This window comes from Macaca mulatta, chromosome 5 (assembly GCF_049350105.2).
Source record: "Macaca mulatta isolate MMU2019108-1 chromosome 5, T2T-MMU8v2.0, whole genome shotgun sequence".
NCBI lineage: Eukaryota > Metazoa > Chordata > Mammalia > Primates > Cercopithecidae > Macaca > Macaca mulatta.
This window is the reverse complement of record NC_133410.1, coordinates 42,900,003-42,912,574: the sequence shown is the minus strand read 5'-3', so window position 1 is coordinate 42,912,574 and position 12,572 is coordinate 42,900,003.

Below are 12,572 nucleotides of genomic sequence, written 5' to 3'. Positions count from 1 at the left end.
CCTCAAATGGGATAGTGGTGACAGCCAGGGTTCCAAGAGCAAAAGAGTAAGCTTGCAAGGCTTCTTGAAGCCTGTCTTAGAAATGTCGTAAAATTGCTTCTAAGAAATTCTATTTGTCAAAGGAAGTCTTAAGATAACCAAATTAAAGGGCAAATAGATTTCACCTCTTGATGAGTGAGCAGCAATGAATTATGACTGTTTTTATAATCTAATATAAACATTAATCTGAATTTTTAGATAGGCTATCAAATATACACAAACAAATGAAGTAGTAACTCTATCAGCTAAGAAAATAATTTACTTCCAGATATTTAATTTGTATACTAAAAGAAAGTAGTCAAAATTTGTTAGACATCACCACCATCTTTTTTTTTTTTTTTTTTTTTTTTTTTTTTTTTTTTTTTTTTTTTTGAGACGGAGTCTCGCTCTGTAGCCCAGGCTGGAGTGCAGTGGCCGGATCTCAGCTCACTGCAAGCTCCGCCTCCCGGGTTCACGCCATTCTCCGCACCACCATCTTAAACATAATAAGCAAATAATTTTGATCTGATATTGTGAAGAAGGCTTTACATGTCATCTATTCACTTTTCTAAAAAATATGATAAATATGTAGGAACATGCCTTTTGCAACATTCAGTGTGAAAAACATAATACAATGTATTTGTCACCATTATTAAAAAGAATAATGTATTGGTTGAATTCACTTAGCCAACTTCAAATAATTTTAGAGTAATGTGTGAACTAAATGCTTGTGGAAGAGGAATAGCTAGATAGATTGGTGAAAGTAGGCAACTTTGTCTAGTGCCAGTTCTTAGGAGGGATGCTTTCAACTTTTTCCCACTTAGTATTATGTTGACTGTGAGTTTTTTATGTATAACTTACATTTTTTTGAGGTATGTTTCTTCTATGCATAGTATGTTTAGGGTTTCTATCATGAAGGGATGCTGAATTTTATCAATGCTTCTTCTGCATCTCTTGAGATAATCATATGGTTTTTGTTTTTAATTCTGTTTATGCGGTGAATCACATTTATTGTTTTGTGTTTGCTGAGACATCCATGTATCCCTGGACTACAATCCATTTGATCATGTTGTATTATCCTTTTGATAAGCCATTGGATTTTGTTCACCAATATTTTGTTGAAAACATATGAATCTATGTTCATCAGTATATTGGCCTGAAGTTTTCTTTTTGTTGTTGTCTCTTTTTCTGGTTTTGGTGTTAAGGTAATGCTGGCCTAATAGACTAAGTTTGGAAGTATTTCTTGTTCTTCACTTTTTTTTTTAAGGAGTTTGAGTATAACTGGTGTTGGTCCTTTTTCAAATGTTTGGTGTAATTGTGCAGTAAAGCTTTCAGGTCAGGTCCTGGAATTTTTATTGATGGGAGACTGTTTATAAAGGTTTTGATCTCATTATTCATTATGATTTTATTGAGATATTATATTACTTTATGGTTCAACCTTGGAAGGTTGTATGTGTTTAGATACTTATGTATTTCTAGGTTTTCCAATTTCTTGTCTGTAGGGGTTAATAATAGTCTCTAGTAATTCTTAGTTGTTGTGTCTAATTTTTATTTATGCTTTTATTTGGATCTTTTCTCTTTTTTCTTAATCTAGCTAAAGTCTTGTTGATTTTGTTTATCTTTTCAGAGAAACAACTTTGTGTTTCGTCAATCTTCTGTGATTTTTCAGTATATGTTTCATTTAGTTATGCTCTGATAGTGTGAAAAGGCTGGTTAGGGGTTTTTGCCCAGGACATCTGTGGTGTGAACCTCGTTACTGCATGGTGCTGCTAAACAGCTGGTCAGGTTTGGTGTCACCTCTAATCTAGTCACAGAGCAGAGATTTCAGGTCTAAGGATGGTTTTACCTTCCTACTTTGACTCTGGCTATTTTTAGGGATACTTCTCCCTTCAGGCACTCCCAGTGCTTCCCTTTGGTTCAGGCAGCAGTAGGTCTCCTGCCAGGGAACCCAAGATAGTGGAGTAGCTGGTTGTTCACTTTTTCCAGTATTAACACTATGATTCAGGGAAATGTTTTCACATGCTTGGTCCTGGACAGATTACGGGGAGGGATGTCATATATGTGGAAGTTTGATTATCTTACCATCTCCTCAGATGTTTAACTTCTCTGTGACATAGGAACTGTCTCATCCTCATATTTGAGTTCTGGCATATTTGGTGATAATGTCAGTGTTATGTATTTGTTTTTGGTTTTCTGTAGGGAGGAGTAGAGTAAGCTTGCTTCCAAGGCACCATTTTGTTACCAGAAGTTTGTATTAATATTCTATTGCAGGGTAAAAAGTTAGTACAAACTTTGCAGTTGACTGCCACACTCATTTATCATCTCAGTTTCTGTAGCTCAGATGTCTGAGATAAGTTTACTGCTCAGGGTTTCACAAGGGTATGCCAAGTTGTGGGCAGTGACAGCATTCTCATCATTAGCTTGGAGTTCTCTCAATCTCATTCACGTTGTTGGTATAATTTGTTTCTTGTGATCGTAGGACTGAAGTCACTGTTGTTTTCTTGCGATGCTTTGATTGGAGATCACTCTTAGTTCCCAGAGGCCATTCTTTCGGTACTAGCTAGGTAACTTTCTCCAGAAGAAAGTTCACTGGTATGCCTATTTCCTTTCTTCACACCAGGAACAGAGCATTTTATGCTGCTACTTATCTCTTTTAAGAACTCATTGATTAGGTCAGGTCTATCGAAGATAATATTATTTCCCTTTTATTTCAAATTTAGCTGTTTAGGGATCTTCATTATATCTGAAAAATTCCTTAGTCCATGTAATGTAACATAATCAAGGGAAAGGTGTTCCATCATATTCACAGGCTCTGTTTGCACTCAAGGAAAGGGATTATAAAAAGTATGTATATCAGGCAGTAGAATCTTGGGAGTCATCTTGGCATTTGCCTATCATAATGTTCATAGTAACTGAAGAAGAAACTATAATGAGTAGGCAGAAATAACAAGTAATTAACTTGGAAGTCAAATAAATTGTTATGGATAAGAAGTATGTAGGAAAGAAAATCTATCATTCTCAAAAAGAACTCAATGTCTATTTCATTTATTTAGGGTAATTCCAATGCAAAACTGAACTACTGTAGCCTTGGAAGATGGAAACTAATATTACTTACTCTTAAGCTCTGCTCTCCAGTGTCCCAAAGCAATCATTATTATAATTAATGGTTTCTGTTATAAAATAAAGAATGAAAGATAATTATCTCATACAACTCAGATTTTCTTAAGTAGATTAATGTGATGTAAGAGACTAAAAAACTTTAAAGATTTTTAACTGTCTCCCATTTCCTTAGTAGCGTGTGCTTTCATGTAGGAAACACTCCTCTTACTATGAGTCAGTTCAGTCAGTTAGAATATCACGTTTGGGTGTTTTAAGAAAGATGAATATAATCGTATTATTTTTTCTTTTTCTTTTATTAAAGCAAATCTTGTATATATTTTAATAGAAAGGGATTCTCGTCATGTTGCCTAGGCTCAAACTCCTGGGCTCTTGTGCTCCTGGGCTGAAGCAATCCTACCATGTTGGCCTCACAAAGTGCTGGGATTGCAGGTGTGACCCACCACACCCAGCTGATATGATCTTCTCTAAGGCATTAGGAAAGAAAATCTTTCAAATGTAGAAGCTTAGGCTCATGACAGAAGGCAAAAAGTGTGATTTTAAAAAACAAGTTGGCACACATAGGATAATTAATCAAAGTTTATTCCTATTCTTATTAGTCACATATGTGTACCTAACATTATTAATAACCTCTGCTAAGTGGGGAATAATAGAGAAAAAGCAGAAAAGGATTTAAAATCAAACTTATCCTTGTTGCAAAAAGTTATAAAAAATTAATTAACAGTTGAAAATGTAAAGTACTGATAAAAATCTAAATAATTTTTGCTATTTCTGAATATCTAGAAAACTTGGAAAATTTAGGGAAATTTAAAAATATAGTGTGGTTATGTGCATGTGACTTATATCTATGTTTAAGTAACACATATATCTATGTGTAAGTAACACATAAGAAAATCCATTTTAGAGTTAAGCAGCAACAGACACGAACCTTATCAGTATCTTTTAAGGATGACTTCAGATTGTGGTATTCAGTGTTTTATCTTCTTCTATTCATTTATTCATGTTAACATTAATGAATTCTTTAATTCATTTATCCACTTTCATAAAAGTATTACTTTTGTACTCATATACAAAGGACTCAATTTGTTTTATTGTTCATATTAATTATCAAAAAATAACTCTGGGTCATGAATTTATATTTGTAAATATTAACTAAACCTGGTGCTGATAGAGATTATTTATTATCTAAATGTTATGTGAATGATTTTCAACTGAGCGAAATTTTGCCACCACCACCACCATCACTACCTCCCAAGACAGTTTGAAAATGTAGGTGGTCATTTTTGATTGCCATGACATGAAGGCAGGGATGCTACTAGCATCTAGTTGGTAAAGACCAGAGATGTTACTAAACACCCCATAATATACACCCTGATCTGTCTGTACATGTATAAAATTTCAAAATTTTTACATGCATTATTCAGAAATTGGCAGCAGTTTTCTAGTAACTATAGAAAAATCTATTATCTTCAGATGTGAGAATTTACAAAATGGAACATATTTTTCAAAGTATAGTGGAAGAACACTGAGGTATACCGGCATGTATGTGTATGTATTTAATGTATTTGTTGTAGTGTCAGAGTTCTTTGTCAATAGAACTGAGTTCACAATGTAAACAATGGCCTGTTTCACTCTGAAGTTTGTTTTTGCCTTGAAAATATGAAAATGTTCTTACAACACTATGTTTACTTGCTGTATAAAGCAAACTTGAAAAGTTATTGACTATTTCATGTAGAAATAAAGGATTGATATACTTCAAGTAGGAAGTTATATAAGTAAACTACATTAGAAATTATTCAGATATTAAGATTTTCTACAAAAGTGTTGTATTCCCAACTCAGCAATCCATTTCTAGCATGTAACAGTTACTCTGTGCTTTCAAAGCAATCCTAAAACCCAGAATACCTAATTTCTTAGTTTAATTTTATTTTATCTTGTTCTATACTTAGTGTAGAAGAAAAACAGCTGGTATCCATCTTCTAAAATACATCTATTCACACTCTTGAATTCTATTATTAAATTTAGTTCAAATTTCTTTATTTAAAATCACTCACTTTCTCAAAACTGCATGGAAAGGTTGACATGTCCTACCTACCTGTGAAGATTAGAGGTAGACTTGATATGTTAAAAAGCCCCTCAGAAATTCAGCCATCTGACTTATCGTTAAAAAGAACTTTCTTCTTAATGAAACTAGTCCCTTTGATTAAAAGCCCTGCTTTCCGAAATGAAATCATTTTCTAAGCCATGAACATTCTCTGCAGATGTTGTTTCTAGTGGAGTTGAAACACTTTTCCCTATACTGTACTTCTAGTAAAGATAAATCCAAGAGTTACCAATAATAGAATATTAATGTAGTTTCCTCCATAGCAGATGTAACACAAAAGTATAACAAATTCAAATATATAGAGACAATTTAAAGCAAATTGATTAGCATTTGGATATAATCAGTCATGGACATGAAATGCTATTTAATCAGGTAATGACTTCATTAAACATGGTTAATCACACACCACCTTGAACTCATTTTCTAAACATAGAATTAATTATTCAAATTATAGCAATTAAAACACACCAGTCAATGGCTGGATTCATTTCTAAAACTACCTAGGCAAGCCTGCCAAGAAAATCTACTCATCATTTGCAGAAGTTGGCGTGTGTGTTGAATATCTAGTTCAATAAAATAGACTTCTGAATCAAATGGTACTATAGAAACAAAATATGGACAACACTGGATAGTTATTTTTAACCAAATCACATAATCAATTTAGAGAAGTAAATAGTAGATAGAGAATATAATTGAATATTGAAAGTTACCATTCTTTCTTCAAATATAGTATACCTCTTTCTTTATCGTAGGACCATACTCAATTCAAACAAAGCAGAAATACGTTTTCCTTACTCCACACAAAATCAACAGGTATATAAATATCTATAACCTGTATGTATATATTCATTTTGTGTGGCATAATCTATACCATACAAAACTGGAGTGGATTATTTCATTTAGTGGTGTACATAAACAAAAAAAACTCTTACTTGAGAGATGTTACATCTAATTTTAGATGCCAGATATAAAATGAGGAGAACGACTCATAAAATGCTCAAGCATAGTCAACTGTGGAAGAGGCTATTGGGATTTCTGTTTTGAGGCATACACTTGGAAAACATTGGTTGTGTCTCAGCTTAGGAAATTGTTGGATTCTGTTTCATGGCACTCTTTACATGGTCATTCTTGACCACTCTAGCACTGGAGGAATAGTTTATTTCCTGACTATTCACACTTATGTACTCACTAAGAAAAGGTATTGCATTCTCCAATAAAACTTAGGGGATGGAATGAGTAACATTGCCTTAAATTTTGCCTGTGTCTCAGGATTATTATTCATAGCAATTTAAGATGGTAATTGTCTTAAATAAAACTTTCTTTCTCAAGATGTGGCCTACTGTTTAATTATTCTACATTTAATTCAACATTCCAACTGTTAATGGGCATTATAATAATATACATCCAGAATTCTAATAAAACCTTTTCAAATATTACTTAAAAGTGTTAGCATATTTATACAATTACCAAGGTCATCAATTACTTTCTCCCATCAGTTGAAACCTACTATATAAAGTTTTCATTTGAAAATAATTCTTAAAATTCCACACAGATAAGGTGAGTATTGAGTATCTGGACATATTTGTGACATAGTTCTTAACAATCTTCCTTTCATTACAGCAATTCTTTCCTTTTAAAATAACCAAACAAGGTCAAATAATGATTATATTACTATATACTTATGAAAAATTATAACTCTTAGTAACATTATGTAAGAGAATAAAATGCATGACTTATTTCTAAGAAACATCTAATTTCCATGTATTACTTGTAATATAGAAAATAGGATACAAACACTAGCACATTCTCATCACAGAATGCTCATTTAGAGATATGAACTATTCACACAATATGATTCAAAGTAAACAGCTGTTAATAAAAGAGCTGCTTAAAAAATAATAATTTCAACTTTATTCAATTTTTACCTCATATTCCAGCATCAGGTATGAATTTTCTGAGAATTGATGTATACCTGCTGTTATTCTAAAACCATATTTACAGCAAATTGAAGTAATATTATTGACCTAGTAATTTAGTTTAATGAAAATTATGCCTCATTATCATAAATTTATTAAATAATACTGAATAGTTTTATTGAAAATTGCTTCTGAAATTATGCCATTATAGTAACTCAACAAGAGGAAACACTATAAATGGAAAATTCCATCTTCTTGCTTAGGTAAAACTACATTTTAAAGGCTAGCTGACATACTGAATTTTGTCATATTGAATTTTTATTGAGGTTAAAATATATGATAAAATGATAGTGAAAACAAGCAAAACATGTTGAAAATTCAACCTAAAATATAATACATCTTATACATATATTTGCTAGATATAATATATATAATAAAATGCACTGAATATTGTTCAGCTGCACAATCAGTATCTGAGTGTCCCTTGATGAATGTACACAGTGTGCTTCCGAATACATCATTGCCTTCATATTCCATTTAAAATGCAGTAACTGCCTTGACAAATATTTCTGGGAATAGAATGCAGCTATTTTAATGTTTATTTATTCATTTACTTATTTTAAAATTTTATGATAGTCCACGTTTTATGGTTCAACTCAAATGCTGCCTCTTCTCTGCAGCATTTTCTGGTCTAATATAATAAAGGGTTTCTTCTTCCCTGAGTTTTGCCATATTCCTTGGCCCCTGGCTTGTTAAGTGAATCACTTTCGTTTTTGAATCATGATTTCGATCTAATTTTTTTTTTCAGAAGTGGTTCAGATGCTGACATGTTAAGGCTGTTGCAAACAGCTTAGATTTTCAAAGTCATTTAAATTCTGCAACTTTGCCTTATTAACCCAGGTACTGGAAATAAATATTATGACGATTATTTTCATGTGTCAATGTAACTAGGGTAGGGGATACTCAGATTTGGTAAAACATAATTTCTGGGTGTTTCTGTAAGAAAGTCTCCGGAAGAGAGTAGAATTTGAATCAGTAAACTGAGTAAAGAAGATCTATCCTTACCAATATGGGTGGGCCTCATCCAGTCCCTTGGGGGCCTGCCAGAATAGGCAGCAGGGTGAGGAAGGGTATGTTGTTTCTTCCTGAGCTAGGAGGTCCACTTTCTTTTGCCCTTGAACATCAGAGCTCCTGGTTCTTGAGTTTTTGGACTCCAGCTCTTGCAGCAGCACCCCTTCAATTTCACAGACCTTTAGCCTCAGACTGAGAGCTATGCCTTCAGCCTCCCTGGCTCTCAGACCTCCAGACTCAGGCTGAATTACGCCATCAACTTTCCTGGTGCTCCAGCTTGCAGACTGGTGGGGCTTCTTGGTGGTCATAATTTCAGGAACAAATTTCCATAATAAATTTATTACATATGTAATGGTTAATATTGAGTGTCAATTTGACTGGATTGAAGAATGCAAAGTGTTGTTCCTGGGTGTGTCTGTGAGGGTGTTGCCAAAGGAGATTAACATTACAGGCAGTGGACTGGGAGAGTCAGACCCATCCTTCATCTGTGTAGGCACTGTCTAATCAGCTGCCAGTGAGGCTATAATAAAAGCAGAAAGAGGAACATGAAGAGACTAGACTGGCTAAGTCTTCCGAACTTCGTCTTTCTGCTGTGCTGGATGCTTCCTTTCCTGCAACATCGGACTCCAGGTTCTTCAGCTTTTGGACATATAATATACATGATATAATATATTATATGTCAGTATAAGTCCTATGGGTTTTGTTTCTCTAAGAACCCTGAGTAATACAGATGGAAACATGACTAAGTATAATATAATATGGTCATGGCCGAGTATATGCTGTGAGAAGGAATACAGTGGAAGTCAACCAGGTGTGGTCACGGTGGAGCAGACTCAGAACAAAGATCTTGCCTGTCCTGCCTATATCATCCTTTCACTTGACAGATGGATAATCAGTGGTATAAAGGAGCTCTATTATTAACTAGATCATGTGTAATCAGATGAACCAAAAAGAGTCATGGAAATTTCAATATTGAAAGTGTTAGATGTTGCTGGAATTCAAAATATTGTAAAGCCTAGAATATTTACTACATTGTTTTACATTCTCTTATTTTAAAATGACTTGCTGTATATATATTTTTTCTGTTTTTCCTCATTAGCCTTCTCAAGGTTCTTTTATTTTTTAGGCTTCTGTAATTAGCAGCTATAAATTACTTACGTTTACATACTATCAACACTTTTGGTTAAAATAAATTATGAAGTGAAATATAGTATATCTGCAGCTTACTATAAGCCAACAGGTAAGGAACAGTTTAAAGAACAGTTACTTCCTTGAAATGTGAAACATAGACATCATTCTCATAAAAGTGAATAATACTTTTAGATATCATGTTCATTCATTTAGTTTTTTTTTTTTGACTCTTAAGAATCATCAAATGTACAAATTCAGCAGAGGAATATTAATTTTAATATACAGGTCACTCACTTTTTAAAGGAAAATATTCTCCCTTTCTTGGATATAATTAGCAATGGAAAATTTTAAATACTTTTTTTTTTTTTTTTTTTTTTGAGAGCGAATGTCTTGCTCTGTCACCCAGGCTGGAGTGCAGTGGCTCGATCTCGGTTCACTGCAACCTCCACCTCCCAGATTCAAGGTGTGCGCCACTATGCTGGCTAAGTTTTGTATCTTTAGTAGAGATGGGGTTTTTCCATGTTGGCCAGGATGGTCTCAAACTCCTGACCTCAGGTGATCCACACACTTCAGCTTCCCGAAGTACTGGGATTACAGGCGTGAGCCACTACACACCACCTTAAAATACTTTTTAATACATGACTAAAAGCATTAAAGAAAATGGATAATGACTATATCAAAATGCCTAAGGTAATATTCTGACAAACATTGCTGATTCATATTTTCCCTTTCTTATGTGAATTAAGAGGTCAAGAAATAACAAGAAATAAGTGAAATATAGATAGGCAATAATAACAAAAATAATTAAGGCTATTGAAAACATTTGGAAAATAAAAATTGACTGATAAATATACAATAATTACACAAAGTTTGTCATTGAGTACTAACAAAGAGAGGCAAGTCACCTAGTCTGTCAACTTCACTCACATTATTTTTTCTAAATTTTACACCCAATTGCTGTCATAAAACATCGTTATCTAAATCCTTATTTGCTTTTTTACAGTAGTATCAAAACCCTATAATAATCATAAAACTCTGAAAAAGCTTTGTCATATTTCAGTCATTCCTAGCATTTTGTTTCACTGGAACTGAGAAGTAAGTACCTTTTCAAGAAAAAAAAAATCAACCTGCTAAAATTGGTAACTATAATTCTACATTTAAAATATGATTTGAAAACCAGAAATTAAAATTTTTAAATAAAATTTGCTTACTCTTTGATAAATTGAAGTGTTGGTGTCACTTTAAATATTTGTTTCCTCTTTACACACTGGGAATTGATTGTTCAATTCATGATTATTCATAGTACATCTCTAGGCAACCTCATTAGTGCATGAAAGATCTTTTTTCTCCTCTTCAAATGTATTTGCAGTATTGTGCTAAAACACTTTTTACGTTCTCTAGAAATTTTCTTTCATTATTTTTGACTGGTGTGATAAAGTTTATATGTGTTAAACAAGGCAAAAACCCTTTTTTTTAATCTATTAGGAATTTTGTCTATAAATAGCTACTTATTTAGATGAAGGTGGATCTTTCACATTTGGTTAGAGTATCATAGAAGATACTATTCCAAGATACTCAGTATCTCCAAGCTTGACAGGAATGATGACGGTTCTCAACGAATTTTTCCTCCCTAATTTTGTGGGCAATAAGTAAACATGTGCTATGGAACAAATTGTGTTTCTTCACAACATTAATATACAGAAGGTATGAAATGCCTCAGAATGTGATTTTTTTGGAGATAGGGCCTTTAAAGAGGCAGTTACATTCAAATGGGGCCCTTAGAGTGAGCCTTAATCCAATAAGACCAATCCAACAGGGCAGATAAGAACATACAGAGACTCCGTATGTAGACATCAGAAAAAGATAGATATTACAAGAGAGAGGCCTCAGAATAAACAACCTTGCCAAAACCTTGGTCTATTACTTTTATCCTCTAAAACTGTGAGAAAATAATTTTCCCTTTTTCAGCCATGCACTCTGAGGCAGCATAACAGATTTTCTTATGGCAGTCCTAACAACTTAATATACATAGGAAAGAGGAGGAAAAATAGTCTCTGTGTTTAATTGGAATCAGTCTGTGGAAAATCTGTTGGACTAGTTACCCATTAAAACAAGACAATCATACACAGTGTTATGGACCATTTCAGAACTAAGACAAGAGGTTAAAAGCCTACACAAGGGGATGCTAGGACCTCACAACAAAATCAGGCCATACTCCTCCGAAGTATTAAAAGATCATAGCTTTACCCGGGTCAAGAGAGTGAATTACATTCAGTAAAAGTATAACCCTATTGAAAGACTGTCCGGGGCGGGGGGAGGGGGTGAAAATAATCCCTAAGCAGGAAAAAAGTCTCTAAGAAGGGATTTCTAAAGCTTTATCTACATGAAAATGTTCTCAAAGATTTTTTTTAAATAAACAATAATATTATAATAAACAAGGCACTTCAACTTTGCTCTTACGAGTTAAAAAATGTTCCGGTATATTTACCTGTATTCTATTATTTTCCTCTAAAAGGACCATATAATAGGGGGAAAAAATAAACAAAAAAATTAATATATAAACAGTATTCTTAAAATATATTGTAGTTAGGAGTTAAGAATAGTTAAAATCTTATTGCTCAATATTTTGTAATTTTGTTTACTTTTTAAAATTTTGAACGAGTTAACTGATATTTGAATAAATTTATTATAAAATTGAATTTAAGTTTGACTTTTATTAATCACACAGTTTCCCATATTTAACTCTTCTGAAATTTGGACATAATACTAATAGACTATATTACAGAAATTAAAATTAACAACATAGTATTGAGCTGAAAGTGTTTTAGGTCATAAAACCTTACATATAAATATAAATAGGAGCTTGTTTTAAATAACAACTGTACAGCCAGACTTTTCTTTTTTAAATACATATCCTAATATTTTTATTTAAAAAAATTTTTGTACATATTTAAAATCAATGACATTATGTTTTAATAGGTATATAATGAAATGATTACTACAGCTAATAAATGTATCCATTTTCTCACATAGTTACCATTTTTTGTTTTTGTGGTAGGATCATCTGAAATCTACTTAGCAAATTTCCCGTATGCAGTACAATACAACTTGTTATAATCATCATGTATAATACATTAGATCTCTAGATTTACTCATCCTACATAACTACAACTTTGTACTTTTTGATCTTTCTGCTCTTATATTGAAACTTATAT